The 15,350-nt window shown below is 43.0% G+C and overlaps 1 protein-coding gene and 1 pseudogene across 2 annotated transcripts in view; one reads left to right on the top strand and one right to left on the bottom strand.

Moving 5' to 3' along the window:
* LOC103738481 overlaps positions 1-6,232 on the bottom strand; it is a 51,987-nt pseudogene extending 45,755 nt beyond the window's left edge.
* A 326-nt stretch (positions 6,233-6,558) lies between these two features.
* Positions 6,559-15,350, top strand: part of Arhgef28 (Rho guanine nucleotide exchange factor 28) — a 373,543-nt gene continuing 364,751 nt past the window's right edge. For both annotated transcript variants that reach the window (XM_029566139.1, XM_017799469.2), the window contains exon 1: positions 6,559-6,681. The gene's annotated coding sequence lies outside the window, so the exon portion shown is untranslated. The remainder of the gene's footprint in view (positions 6,682-15,350) is intronic.

The following is a 15,350-nucleotide window of genomic DNA, read 5'->3' as shown; positions in this document are numbered from 1 at the left end:
AAATATTTTAAATTTTTATTTATTATTTTTATTTTATGTTTATGAGTGTTATGCCTGCATGTAGGCACCTGTGTCATACAATACCCTTGGGGGTCAGAAGAGGGCATTAGATTCCCTGGAACTGGAGTTACGAATGGTTGTTAGCTGCCACATGGGTTCTGGTATTCAAACCCAGGTCCTCTGCTAGAGCAGCCCATGCTTTTAACCACTGAGCCATCTCTCCAGCCCCCACAAATCAAGAACAGATTAGAACTGACTATAAGATTTCATTCTTATAAAATGAATTGTCATTATTCTCTCTCTCTTTTTTTCTCTCTCTTTTCTTTCTTTGAGAATCCCTTGAGAATTTTTTAACATGTTCTGGATCTGGAAGGCAAAAGAATTTGGCCTAATAAAATGTCAAGGTTTAGGTAGGTAAGGATAGGGAATAACTTAGCAACCTGGGACTCCACATATCCCTCTCCTGACAATATTCTTGGCAGCTTAGGGCCCTCACCCATATGGGCTATGTGCACACATCCTCTCCTAACAATGCACCTAGCGTCCTAGGTCCCTCGCTACATTGAGCTGTACATACATCCTACTCAGAACAATGGAATGTTTCTTCTTCCCTAACAACCATGAAAAACTCCCCTTTTGTGGGCATTTTCTATTCAATATATTCCAGAACAAATGCACTTATGAAAGATAGGGGGCTGATCCAGCCTACACTAGTTTGGGGTGCATCTTCAGTAAGGTAAATTTTATCATTTGAGTGAGCTTTTAGAAAAAAACTTACCATCTTATGCCTATTCATAATTGTGCACATGATTAAAGTCAGTTGCATCATAGGAAAGGACATGCTCAGTAGAAAAAAGCTTACACAACCCAAATCTGTGAACTAAAATAGAGACCCACACTCACTATGCCTCCTAGAAGCCAAACTCTTCCTTCACCTAGACCCCATAGAAAGAAGTCCCAAACAGTAACTGGGATCCTTGAATGCTATTTCCATTAGGTGGCCCATTGGTCTTTGGCTGAGTATCTTATCTGTGCTGCTGCTTTGCTTCTGAATGAAGTTTTCTTGCCATTTTGTAATCTGTATGCATCTTTATTTTAATTCTTTGACTCAAGACACTAAGAATCTGGAAACAATGGGTCTTGAAACTGACCACAGGTAACAAGTTTACAAAGGAAGAGTCTCTTGATAGTGTGGATCTCTAAAGGCTGGCTCTAAGGAGGAAAGGGACCAACACTGGAGGAATGGAGGAGAGGACTGGGAAGGAGAACGGATAAGAATAAAGTATAATCACACACACACACACACACACACACACACACACACACCCTACTCTCACATGAAAATACCATAATGAAATTCATTTCTTGAAATGCTTACCTAAAAATTTAATTTTAAAAATCTTTAAGAAAAACTGGCAGTGGAGGTTGAACAGATCTTTAATGTCAGCCTCTCAGGGATTAGCTGAAGGGGAACAATGTTTTGTCCATGGAACATTTCCAGCAGTTTGCAAATCACATGTGTGGGCAGTGTTGAACTCTATATATTTATAGGGCTGGTTCCACTCAAGAGGTGTATTTATAATTTCCCCAATATCTCTCTACCATTCATGTAAACAGTAGTATGCAAATATCAGCCAGAATAGGAAGCTCCATGGGCTTTTCTGAACTACCCAGGACTAATGTGGACTTTGAGAACTTGCTTTCATTGAGACTGTGTGGGTTCTGTGAACTTTTGTTTCATAGGCCTCTTCCTCCAGAAAAATAAAAAGAAGTGAAAAATTAAAATCATAGTTTACTTCTATAGGTATAGACAAATTCAGATTATGTGGTAAGAAATTTTCCTTTGACCTAAAAGTTCATTTTATTACTTCTGATTCAAAGAAAAAATAAAATATTTTTGTGTGTCCTTAAAAGTGTTTTTTGTTCTAAACCTGCTTTGTCTAATGGAAAAGTTGGTGCTTTAGGGAAGATTTTATGCTTAAAGTTGGCAAGATATAGTCTATTCTTTCATTCAAAGGTTAAAAAATATTTTGTGACTAGTTGATACTTAATAAATATTACTTGACTAAAAATATTCAGAGATAGTGGCTTGTCTTGGAACAAATGTGAATGTTTCTCTGCTTGCCTCCTTAGGCTTATTTTGAATTTCATTATTTTGTTTGTTGGATTGCTTTTGTTTTTTATTTTTTATTTTTTGGGATTGTGCTATATGGACCAGGTTGGAGTTGAACTTTCAGTGGTCCTAGTGCCTCTACCCTTCCAGTTCAGGAAGTTATGTATCATGGATTTCTTTTTGAGATAGGATCTCTTTATAGTCCAGGCTGGCCTGGAACTCACTATGTAGCTTAGGCTGGCCTGGAACTCATGGCAATCCTCTTGCCTTACCTTCCAAATGCTGGGATTATAGGTGTGAACTACCACACCTGGCTTGAATCTCTATTATTTTGATGTTAGAGGTTGGTCCACAGACCAGAGAGTCAGAGGCACCAATCTGAAGCTTGTCAGAAATGCTGCATTCCAGTCTTCAGCTGACAGGGAACCAGAATCCGTGTTTTAACAAATCCCAAGTGATTCACATACACATCACACTGAAGTACAATTCACCTGCACTTTTGACCAGATTGTTCAACACAGGGGAAATGGAAGGGCTGCTTCCCTTGCCCTTGTGTCGTTGGGGGTTAGCTCTGATACTTCTGCAGTGGTGACAAATTCAGTTCCTTTCATCCAGCTGTTTTCAGCTTAGGCTGGACGTTGGAATCCCTTGGGCAACTTAAAAACCTGGGTCCCATCCCCTGGAGATTCTGGTCTGGGATGGAGTTCCGGGGTCAAGTTTTTGAAAAATCTTCAGGTGGTGCCAGAAGAAAACTACTATGACCCTTACCCCATGAGATCTGTTCCCTCGTTTTGAGCATGGTTGGTCTCTTTTCTCTGTGCGTTCCCTAACCTTAGACTGAGGAACCACATGTTTAACCCAGAACCAGTTTCTTATGTTGGAGTATGATATGTTCTAGTAATCATCTCAAAATGTAGAAGTGAGGGCTGGAAAGATGGCTTGGTTGTTAAGACCTCATACTGCTCTTGCAGACAATAGAGATACTGCTCTTGCAGACAATAGAGTTCAGTTCCCAGCACCTAAGTTGTAACTCCAGCTCCAGGGCATCAGCAGTCCTTGGCTGACCTCCAGGGGCACTGCACTTACACAAGCACAGACACACACAGGCATATACACATGCACATAATTAAAATAACTTTTCTTTAAATTTTTTATTGAACTTTTGTGCATTTCATACATCTTAATCAATTTAAACCCCCTCCCCATCTGCCCCATGCCATAGCTCCCCTGCCAGATTTCATGCATTCTGTTATATATGTTAAAGCCTATTGAGTCGAGTTTGTGTTTCCAGATGTCCCTTGGTGTGAGTTCATCCACTGGAGCCTGGTCAACCTATCTAGTGCCACTCCGTTAAAGAAGACCAACTCTCCTTTACCCAGCAGTGATCAAAATAAAACAAATCTTTAAAAAAAGCAGACAGGTTCTCCTAATACTTGGTACTCTGAAATAATTACCTACCATTGTTTTCTGTGTCCTTACTGTATATTCTGTCTTCACTGTCAGGCACTTAATCTTCACAGTGACAGCAGATAGTATCCTGCCTACTCTACAGAGGAGGAAATGAAGGTTTTTCTAGAAGGTTCGAATCTGCTGAAGTCATCCTATTCCTTCCTTCCTTCCTTCCTTCCTTCCTTCCTTCCTTCCTTCCTTCCTTCCTTCCTTCCTTCCTTCCTTTTTTCCTCTCTCTCGCCCTCCCTTCCTTCCTATTTTATTTTTTTGAGACAGGGTCTCACTATGTAGCCCTGGCTGGTCTGAAACTCACAAAGATCTGCTTGCCTCTGCCTCCTGAGTGCTGAGATTAAAGCATGCACCACCACTCCCGGCTATTTTTTCTTTTTACAAAAGATTTTATTTTTATTTATGTGTATATGTCTGTGTAAGTGTATGCTACATGTGTATGGGTGTCCATGGAGGCCAGAATAGGAGGCTGGATCCCTTGAGACTGGAGTTACAGCAGTTGTGAGCCACCTGATATGGGTGCTGGGAACTGAACTTGGGTTCTCTGGAAGAGCAACTAGTGCTCTTAACTGCTGAGCCATCTCTCTAGCCCCCAGTCATCCTATTTCTAATTCCCCAAATTGCCTCGCTCCCTGACAAAGTTGCCAGCTTCTCAGATAATGCTTTTATTTAAGATAGCGAAACAACAGAAATGGTGCACTGGTTAGTCTTTTTTAATGCATATGGCCAAACACCAGACTTAAATCACTCACTTTTAAAGAATTATTGGTAAAGGAAATAAAGTATAGGAAACTATTAAGTGATAATAGAATTTGGACTAATTCTAATCTATTAATGTTTGAAAATTATGATGGACATTTTCCATGCTGCATAACTAGTTAAAAAAGCTAATGTTAAATAATCCAGAGGTGCCCCGTGTCAGGACTTCAGAGATCACAAGGGTAAGGAACATTCTTTGTCCTTTGAAAGGGCAAGTTGAAAATAGAGTAAGCATTTGTAATAGTGGAGCATACACAGCAAGTATAAGCAGGTGTTATGCTGTGTGATAATGCTTTGTCAAAGGTCAGAGGATGGCAGAAAGCAGAACAATGAAGAAAGGATTTATGGAGGAGGTCTGTCTGGAATAAAGGTTAAGGATGAATGGAGATTGAGCTGCTAGACAAGACAGCTGAGCTGGGAGACTGGCAGAAGACTCACTAGGAAACTGGACGGATCCCAGCAGAATTGCCCACCTGGCTGAATGAATGTTCCTTGTCTGTGGACTGAGAATACTAGACTTTGTGTGCAAAAGCATTTCCAGCCAAGCTCTGTACTATCTGTGTCCTGAATGACCTATATCTGCAAGAGCAAAATCAATCAGATGCAAAAGGTTATTTACACAAGGGATAGCTTCCTGCCTCAGGCAGTCACCGGCTTCTTTTAAAGTTGCCAGAGCGCACTTCGCTTAGTTTGAACCTGGAGAAGTTGAAAGCCAAGTACTTATTTAAATATTGATCAAGCTCAGTGCTTCAGAGAGGGCAAGAAAACGGCAGTATGATTACATGTCCTCATCCACAGCCATGGTGAGAAGTTCACAAGGACTAATTTTCTCCTTTGCTTCTTTTTAGTGTGGAAGGGGCTTGCAGGTAACTTCTTATAATACTTATTTCTCTTCCCACACTTCATTGCTTTTTTTCTAGCTCTATATGACAGAATTAATGAAAAGGGGAAAAAAGAAAGAAGAGAGCAAGACCAAAGGCTTCTAACATGGACTTTTTACAAAGTGGCTTGGAAACCATTTTTAACATTGAACATTCTTATGTTTGAAAAGAATATTAGTGCTTTTTATTTCTGAGTGCCTTGAAGATCTGCAATGGAGAGGGCTTCTCTTTTGTATGGAAGGCTCTGTGGGGTGAGGTCAGCTGAGATGACAGTCTAGGGTCAGCAGTGCTATGCCAATGTCAGGCCCTTTACCAAGGAGGAAGAGCAACTTTTGCATTGACATATGGCTGAGGACCTCATACACAGGACCACCTTTGCTTGCTCTCTGATCCTTCTTCAGGTTTCCTACAAAAGCAAGGTGTGTTAGGAAGGTGGTCCAGGGTAACTGAGCGTGACAGGTGAAGGATCCTGCTTTTGACTTGGTGCATTGGTAGCCAGCTTCCTGGAGCCACCACATCTCTTTCCTGGTCCCATAGGTGGTCTGTGTCTTAAGAAAATCAAAGCAGATATTCAAGGTAACCTCAGAAAAATAGATGCACAATTTTATTTTTAAAACTGACTTTCATGGAGACGTTTAGTGGAGAGACATCTCAACTTGGGGTTGCCATCATTTCTGTGACAGGGTAGAGGACAAGGGAACCCCTTCACAATGCTACCAATCGTAGAAGTGGCTATGGCTTTCCTAATTTTTGAAAAAACTCTTATGACTATCACCCATTTGCATGCATAAACACGAAGGGAATCACAGCTTGCACACCCTGGGGTCAGAGGAACAGCTCTTAAGCCTTATGAATTAAGAGGGCGTCTTCTGCTTTTTGAATAATACTTCCTATTGTCATAGACCTGGGTCGCATTATGTCCCGGGTGTGGTGGCTTTGGCTGGGGACAACTGGAGCCTCCCTCGGGCCTGGCACAACTCCTTTCAGGAGCGTACCGGCCAGCTCCTTCCTCCAGCGCCATCGAGGCGTGGAGGCCCCTGAGGCACGGGGGCGCCACCGCTAGGAGTGCAACCTGGCCCTCCGCCGGCCTGGCAGGTCCCCGCTCCGCCCGCGGGAGGAAAGCCGAGGCGACCAGCCACCGCCCGGCGGAGGGAGGGGACCGCTGAGCCCGCGGAGCCACGGCAGCTTCAGGTTTCCTTCAGGAGCGGGTGGCGGGCGCGCCCATGTGATGCGGCGGCGGCGAGCCCGGCAGGCCGGAGGTGGGCAGGCGGGGACCCGGGAGGAGCGGGAGAGCGGGGGCGGCCCGGGGAGAGGTGACTCCGCCCTCCGCGGCCAGCCGGGCGGCCAGGCGTGGGCAGCTGGGGGCAGGCTTCGCCGATCCCGGAGGCGCGCGCTGGCGGGTGGCCCTCTGGCTGGCCTCGGGGACTGCACCCGGCCGGGGCTCTGGGCGCCACCCGGCCACAGCTCCAGGTAAAGGCTCCCGGGGCGGGTCGGGGGGGTGCTCCATCTTCCGCTCCTCCAGCAGCCCTGGCGGGAGAAGTTTGCCCACCTGAGTTAGCAGGGGACAAACTTTCCCCAGGGTTCCCGAGGACGCGGGGGTCCGCAGAGGTGGAGAGGGGGTGCAGCCTGCGGGCTGGCAGCGGGAGGGATGGGCGCCGCCTCCGGATCCTTTGGGGCTGGCAACAAGTGCACCGCGCGGCGGCAGCTGCGGAGCGCCGGGTCACTGGGGCGGCGCGGCCCCGAGCGCACCCGGGAGGATACAGCGGCCACCCCTCGGGGACACCGGATAGGCTATGGGGACGCTAGACCACAGTCCTTTGGGGGCGGTGGAAATCAATGGCATGCTGGTAGTTGAGAAGGGAGAATCTCGAGAATTGGGGTCCCCTCTTCCAATCTGTGCTTCTGCTCCGGGGTTCAGGTGTCTGCAGGGACCCCTGATTGCAAGCCAGGCTCAAGTTCAGGATAGGAGCGCTAACATTTGTTTCATGTTGGAACATTTGCTGCCTTCAAAAAAGCATCTGTGGTTATCTCGGTTGGGAGGGGCCTTCGGAGTTCCATGGGAATCCATGCACTTATTTTATGGGTTTCCGCTGCAATACTCAGAGTGTGGGTGGTGAAGGCACAAGGATAGGCCTGCACTCAGTGGAGAGGGCGTCCTTGCTAGTGTGAGCCCTGTGAAACTGGGTGCTCAGGCCACCCGGGAAACCGAGCTCTGGTTTCCCAGACACCAGTTAGGTTTCTAAGAGAGAATCCACTTAAGGAGCCCACAGCGCCCTCCCTATTCATTACAGTGGGGTGGGCCCATGGAAGGGGCAACATCTGTGTTTGACAGCCTCTGGCTCCCTGACCCCTGCTGTAGTCCCAGTCTGCTCACACCCCAAGTTGTGATTTATACCGTCTGCACCAAGCAGGCAAGAAACACATTTATAAAGAACTGATGGTTTTAAGGACACACAGCTTTTCTGAAGCTTTGTCCTCTTCTGTCCCTAGGACCCAACGGTGTCTCAGAAAACGAAATCCTATTCTCACATAAAAAACAAATCAAAGGGTTGCCCTTGTTAGGTTCTCTGGGATCCACTTTGCACACAACAATCCTGGGTTTTTATACGAACATTGTTAAAGCAAATAGGTGCTTGTCTAATCTTGATAAATAACTGAGTTAATCCCTTTGGAATATTGGAAGGGAAAGAATATTGCAAAAGCCTTTGGAAGTTTTACTCTGACATAGCATTTCAATGTAATATTCGGATGTGGACTTTTTATTGGTGATTATGTGTAATTATTTTGATTAGGAACTCGGAAAGTATCATACCTGATATTTAGTGGGTGTGGGACTCTGTGCATGTTCTTGCTAATTCGATAGGCGACTGGAGAACAGAGAATCTGTTTGTCCTGCTTTTGACTATTTTGTCTCTTATCAAAGCCGCAGCACAATCAGGCCAGTGGTGAGCAGGTTATGTAACAGGTGTGTCATTAGATTTTCCTCTGAAGTGCCGTCTGTCTTCATAGTAGTTAAGAAATGCTTAAAGGTAAAGAAGAAAATCATAGTGGGTCACTAAGATTCTGTGAAATACATCATTCGCCCTGCTATAGTCGGAAAATTTTGAAATATTTTCTTAATTGTGTTCTCGTAAGAAACTGCTCTTGAGGTTAAGACTTACATTGGACAGGAATATCAGGTGAGCTCTGATACATGTGCCTCGCTTTCTTTTACTATGCCATGTGAGAAGAAAAAAAATGTTCTAAGTGGGTATTAAATAGCAGAATATACTATTACTTTTAGATTAAGCATTTTATATGAAGTTGGTCACCATGATATTGGTACTTAAGCTCTCACAGTATTCTAACTGTGAATACTGCCAAAGTTTGTGACCAAGTGCCGACTCCCAAGAAAAAAGATTCATGATGTAAATACTGAAAGCCCCCTTTCTGCTGCTGAATGGCTAGGATAGTGCAATAGAACCTAAATTACTTTCAAAGTCCCAGGCTGGCTGTAATTTTATTATGCTTTAATGTGCTGGGCAGATAGGACAGATCTGGCTTATGTAGGTTTGGTCTAATCTCATTTATATTTGTGTTACTTTCAGTGCAGCAGAGTAGCTATGGGATTTTTCCTCTTGTGACTTTAAGATTTGTTATGAAGAGTTGGGTCATGCTGGGCAACTCCTACTGAGGTTGGTAAATTAAAAACAGTAGTACATTTGAAATGCACAAATTCAGGGAATTTTGCAATGTTACAGTTGTACTGTAAATATTATACCACCCTTTAAGGCTTGGCTCTGAATCTTTTGCTTAGGCAAAGCCTGGCTTAGAGATTTTTCTTGCTTACAAGGTGTAGGTCAGGTCCTGTATAGGAGGGCTTTTCGCCCTGAGCAGATTATACTGTGTCATTTTGTCTGGTCTCCATGACACTTGGTCCCATTGTTGTTGTTATGGTATTGAAAAGAAGTTCATCAAAACTCAAAGCCACAATACTCCACCGTTTTTGACAGTTTCTACCGCAGGACTCTCTGTGAAAAATTTCTTCATTTGTGTTCATTCAACAGATATTTATTGAGGGCCTGCTATGTGCCTGGCATTGCTCTTTGCTTTACTTCTGTGGCTGTTGATTTTAGGCATAGGGCAACACTTCAGTGGCCTTTGTGTTTTTAGGATGGGTTGTATTTTCAGACTAGATTTTTGCTTGTTCCACAATCAAGACCTTTGGTTGGTGAAATGAGTCGTGGGCTGTTTTTATGTGGCAGTGCATCTTCTTAATGCACTCCCATTTTCCTCCTGAAATTTGATCTTAGACACAGTTGTAATTTGCTTATTTGAGCGGTTATTGCTTCTGGATTTCTTCTCCTGGGTTAGCAAGATAATGAGATTTGACATCATTTTTTAATAAGAAGGAAAGTGAAAAAGTAATATAATTGAATAGTGGGTGTTTATTCCAGTGATGTTGGTTTTGAGCATGTTTATAAAAATGTATGTTATTAATCTTCAGGGGTTTATTTTCATTTTTTATTCTCCAGTTATTGATACTTTGAGGTTTGAATTTGGTAGAAAGTTAACTTAAAAATGATGTTCCTTCAAGGGCAGAAGGACGTGTGTGAGGGAGGGCTGGATCAGGCAACACTGCACCTTGTCTTTGCAGTAGCTTGTCCAGAAGAAACCTTTCTCAAACCAGCAGGTGAATAACATCCAACCACTGCCAAGGGGCAGGCTTTGTGTGACTATTGAGCATGTGGGCATTCTGCCTTTTGAAAAATATGCACTTGAAATGCTAGCATGCTTTATGTAGTGCCATCAAATATATGTCTAGACATTTCCCTTACAAATAGATAATTGAGGGTTGGTGAGATGACTCAGAAGGTAAAAGCACTTGCTGCTGAGCCTGACAACTTGAGTTTGATCTCTGGGATCCATATGGTGGAAGGTGACAACCAACTCCTAAATGTTGTCCTCCAACCTCTCCACTTGAACCATGGCATGCCTCCGCCAAACATACACACAAAATAAGTAAATGTAATTATAAAAAATTGAAAAATCCAAATCGGGCGATGAAAAGATATTTTAAAAATTACATTTATTTATTTTGTATGTGTGTGTGTACACATATTGGGGGTCAGTAGACAGCTTTCAGTAGTCAGTTTTCTCCTTCCATCATGTGGGGTCTGAGGCTTGAACTCAGGGTATGTGGCTTGACAGCAAGTACCCCTACCCACTGGGCCATATAGCTGCCCCAAGAGATATATTGTACATTTTAAAGACAGTTATGGCTTAGCTTTTAAGTTCATCATTTAATATTGGTGACCATGTCCTTGGTGCTTGAGTTTACTCTTTTTTTCCTCATGATTTTATGGTTTAAATAAACTGTATTTCATATACTCTAATAAAGTGTTTTCAAGTGTGAACTTTGGAGCCACACTGAGTTAGACAGCCGTGTCTTTGTCCTGACCATGTGACCTCTTTCTGCCTCAGGTTTTCCATTTCTAAAATGGGGATGATAGGGCCAGGGGACATAGCTCAATGATAGAAAACTTGCCTAGCATGCATAAGGTCCTAGGGTCAATTCCAGTTCTGGAAAAACAAATTGAAATTAAGATAACAATAACCTGCCTGGTTGGATTGTCAATGAACCCATTTGTGGAGAGCTCCTCCAGAACTACTTGACAGGGTAGGTGTCAGAAATTGGTGGTGGTCATAGTGACAGCAAATAGCAAGTAAGCATTTAAAAAGAGTGATATTGGTTAGGAGTGTAGCTCAGTAGTAGAATTTAGTACCCTGGGTTTGATCCCCAGAACTCTGTAAATGCCTAGTTTTAGTAGCCTTGCCAGTTTGAGAAGGCAGTGAGATGTCAGTGTGACTCAGGGAAATTGTCCTTGGCTATGAATCTAAGACATGGAACCCTCCATGACTTTCCAGCTGTGTAACCTTGGCAAGTGTAAACCCTTCAGGGTCTGTCTTTCTTCCTCCAGTGAAACAGAAAGGATTGGATGGTCTCTAAGACCCTCTCAGTTTGAACATTCTGTGCAGGCTTGAGATCTGAGTGGGAAGGGCTTTGGTCAGTTCAGCTCATCTTGCCTTGATCCAAGGCTGGGACTGCATGGTCTGCAGGGCCAGCTCTGTGCCTGCAGTTGTGGTCATAAGCATTTACAGTCATCATATTGAAAGAAGCAGAGCTATCTTTCTGGATTTAATCCAGAGAGATTGCAGACAAGGAAGTCTGGATCTAATATGAGTGGGTCAGATGGCTGCTTGGTCCCTTCCTGCTGAAGAGCCCCACTTGTGGGATAGTGTGGCACTAAAATGGAATGACAAACAAACTGATTGTTTCTTTGATGTTGCAATAAAAATAAAAATAAATTCTGGGGCAAAGGAAGTCATTAAGAACTTCTGAGCGGTTTTACTGGGCGGTGTGGTTCAGGCAAAGACCCTTGGCAGCAGATCTCTACCTTTCCCCCTAACGGCTCTGGCTGGCTGCCTGTCATTGCCACCTGGTTCTTTGTCAGCCACTCCCCTCTTTTCCTTGCTTCACCAGCTTCATAGTTTGCTAGATGTCCAAGTGTTAGAGTTTCAAAAGGTAGAGGGTGCTCTGTGATTTGTGAAACAATGAGTTATTTATTTTGAACCTCTCACCCAGGATTTCAAACCTGGTTATTCTAGTCTCTGGAACCATGTTTCAGATGGACATGGCATCTTTTTCAAACGATGTCATTCCACCATACACCAGGGTCTGACTGATGCCTCCTAACCTGTGAATATTTCTGGCAATCTCTACCCCACAGTGGACAGGGAAAGGGCAATGCCTACTATTTCTCATGGCGTTTTTTGTTTGTTTGTTTGTTTGTTTTTTTTTATGTCATTGATGTGCAAGTTCTTCTCTGCTCTCTCTTCTTGTGAACACCTTGTGTCCATCAGCCAGATCAAGTAACTGCTTATGGAGCATATTGTTTGCAGCTGTCCATCTGTATTCACAGTCCTGCTTCCTTGGGGTCAATAAGCTGTGAATTGAAAGTTAAGCCTGCAGGGGAGGGCTGGAGAGCTGGCTCAGTGGATAAGAGCACTGACTGCTCTTGCATAACAGGTTTGAATCCCAACACCCACATGGCGGCTAACACCCACCTGTTACTCCAGTTCCAGGGGAACTGATGCCCTCTTCTGGTCTCCGTGGGCATTGCATGACATGGGTTCACTTTCATACAGGCGTAACACTCATACACATAACATAAAAATAAATTAAGTAAAAAATTAAAATTAGTCTTCGTTTTCAATAAAGTTTTTTTTTTTTTAAAAAGAAAGTTAAGTCTGTATTTAACATGTACAGATTATTTCCTGGCCATTATCTCCCCCAAAAAACCGTGTAACAAGTGTATATATAGCATTTGCACTGTATTAGTTATTATAAGTAATATAATGTACACGAAAAAGTATGGGGGATGGAGAGATAGCTTGGCAGTTAAGAATACTGGCTGCTCTTGCAGAGAACCCAGGTTCAGTTCCCAGCACCCACATGGTGGCTAACAATCGTCTGTAACTCTAGTTCCAGAGGATCTGACATCCTTTTCTTCTCTCCAAGAGCATTGCACAACACCAGTGTACTTACGTACATGCAGGTAATATACTTATGTACATAAAATAAAAATAATAATTTTTTTAAAAGAAGCATGTAAGTTATATACAAATACTACACCAGTGTATGTGAGACTTGACCATCTTGGGATTTTAGTATCTACAAGAGTTAGTCCTCTGATGCTGTGAGATGATTGAATTTCTAATTTGGCCTTGTTCATGGTAGCCTTTTTCTTCTTTCACGATACCACCTCTTGTTCTTTGATGTTCAGCTCGAACACACTTTCTCTGAAACTTTTGATTAACTTAGTAGCCACTGAGCTGCTGAGTAGTAGCCACTGAGCTGCTTTTCCTTTTGGGCTTCTGTCAGTCTATTGCTTATCCTTTTCATTAATCATGTGCCACCAGACTGTGGGCCCACTATGTATGTCTGTGTGTGAGTCTCAGTGTTCCCACCTGACTGTGAACCCATTGATGACAGGGACCCTGATTTAGATTACTTTGTAGGGAACTTAAAGCACAATGTACATATGTTGATTAATTATTTTGTTAATTATCATCAGAAGTCCTTCTAATTTGCAACATCTCTGTAAAGAATAGTTCCTGTGTATCAGGTATGGATTGCCTTGGAAAGTACTGAAATGTGGGGGTTGGGGGGAGGGTCAAGGTTGCCTGAGAAGTAGATGGCTGTCCTTCTAGCTATAACTGAGAGACTCTGTGGACTTTTTTGGGGGAAGTTGTTTCATTCTGTTAGGGGAAATGAATGAAATTGGTGATGAGTCTTTAGATTGACAGGATAGTTTTTTTTTTTACATTATTATTTTGTATGTATGTATGTATTACCTACATATATGTACGTGCACCCATGCCATGCAATGCCTGTGGAAGTCAGAAGAGAGCGTCGAATCCCCTGGAACTGGAGTTACGGATGGGTGTTAGCCACCATGTAGGTGCTGGGAATTGAACCTGGGTCCTCTGCAAGAGCAATCAGTCCTCTTAGCTGCTGAGCCATCTCTCCAGGCCCCACAACTAAAAGTTTTGTCTGGTTTCTAGCAGGTTCACATTTCTCCTGTATAGCATACTTCCAAATGGTTGACCACCTGTCCTGATATAGCGATGAGGAACTCATAACCAATATAGTCCAGTCTGTGGGAAACTGAGCCTGCTAAACACAATTTTCCCTTCCATCAACTTTACCACAATTCTACTGCTTGGAAGCCATTCTGAATAATTGCTCTTGGAATGACATTTTTGTTGTTGTTGTTGTTTTGAGACAAGGTCTCTCTGTAGACCCAAGCTGGCCTGGAACTCACTATGTAGACCAGTCTGTCCTTGATCTCATAGAGATCCATCTGCCTTTGCCTCCTAAATTCTGGGATTAAAGGCATGTACCACCACACCCGGCTTGTAATAACATTTTTGAAAATTAATGACATTCTATCTTAAAGCCGTTTTAAAATTGTGTTTTGAAAAGAAAATCCTGTTTCTTCCTGTTTCTTCATTGTGTGTTGTTCTTACAGATGGTATCTGGGACAGTGGAGCTACTGTGGTCTCCCTCACCTCCCCATCCTTTCTTCTATGAAGGAATAAGATCTCATGGATCAAATCAGCAGCTGTAGTTCGGACTTAGGGCCTTGATGTTCTGTGTTGTCTTGAACAAGCCACTTAAACTTTCAGACTCTTATTTTGATCATTTGTCTCATAGTGTTGTTGTAAGGACTTAAAACTGTAGTCTATGTAAATTGCTTCTAAGAGACTTAAGATGGGATAATTCTTCCATAAACGATGGCACTATAACTGTGGTATACTGAGCAGTGCTGTTGATTCTCAAAGTTCACAGTCATCCTGAAACTACAGTCCTTTTTTTATGCGTGTTGCTGCAGAACCATTTCTCATTTGTAGACTCGTGAAAAGTTGTGATTTTAGTCCTCTGAACAATGCTTCTCTCTTAGATTTATTTTCTTGCATTTGACTCTTCTACCCTTTCCAAATATTATTTTGCTGATAAATTTCTCACATTCACTACTGCTTTTAAGGTTGTCCACAGAGTTTCTTGTACCTTTTTTTTTTTTAAGGATATAAATCCCTATGATTTGGGCTAAGGTGTAGGGCAGGGCCATCTAGGTATTTACATAGGCTTTACTTCAGTGGATGGCAATCAGTTGCAGGTAGAGTGAACTAATTACTACCTGTGTGTACCAGAGTGACTCTTAATCCTCCTCCTGGTCATAAGGATACACACTGTGTCTATTTTACCTGTTTAGCAGTCTGACGTCACCACCCAGTGAAATGGGTAAGTGTTCTGTGACTTGTTGGAGAACCACATTGGCTCTGAGTTTTCCTCTTTAAAGTTTTTGAATATCAGCCCCCCTAATTATCTCTTCTAGAATCTTCTTTCTCTAGGAGCAACATTGAATGACTACAAAATCTGCCTAGAATTTGTAGGATCTGATTTTGAAAATTGGAATGACAAGTGCTTATCTCCTGGATTGAATTTTCTGCTCTTCACGGTTTCCCATAGATTATGGTTAGGAAATCTCAGATTCTTTCCTGTCTGGGCATGTCCAAACAGCCTGGATAGGTTT

This window comes from Nannospalax galili, unplaced genomic scaffold (genome assembly GCF_000622305.1).
Source record: "Nannospalax galili isolate Female #2095 unplaced genomic scaffold, S.galili_v1.0 scaffold898, whole genome shotgun sequence".
Taxonomy (NCBI): Eukaryota; Metazoa; Chordata; class Mammalia; order Rodentia; family Spalacidae; genus Nannospalax; species Nannospalax galili.
This window is presented reverse-complemented; position numbering and strand designations above follow the sequence as displayed.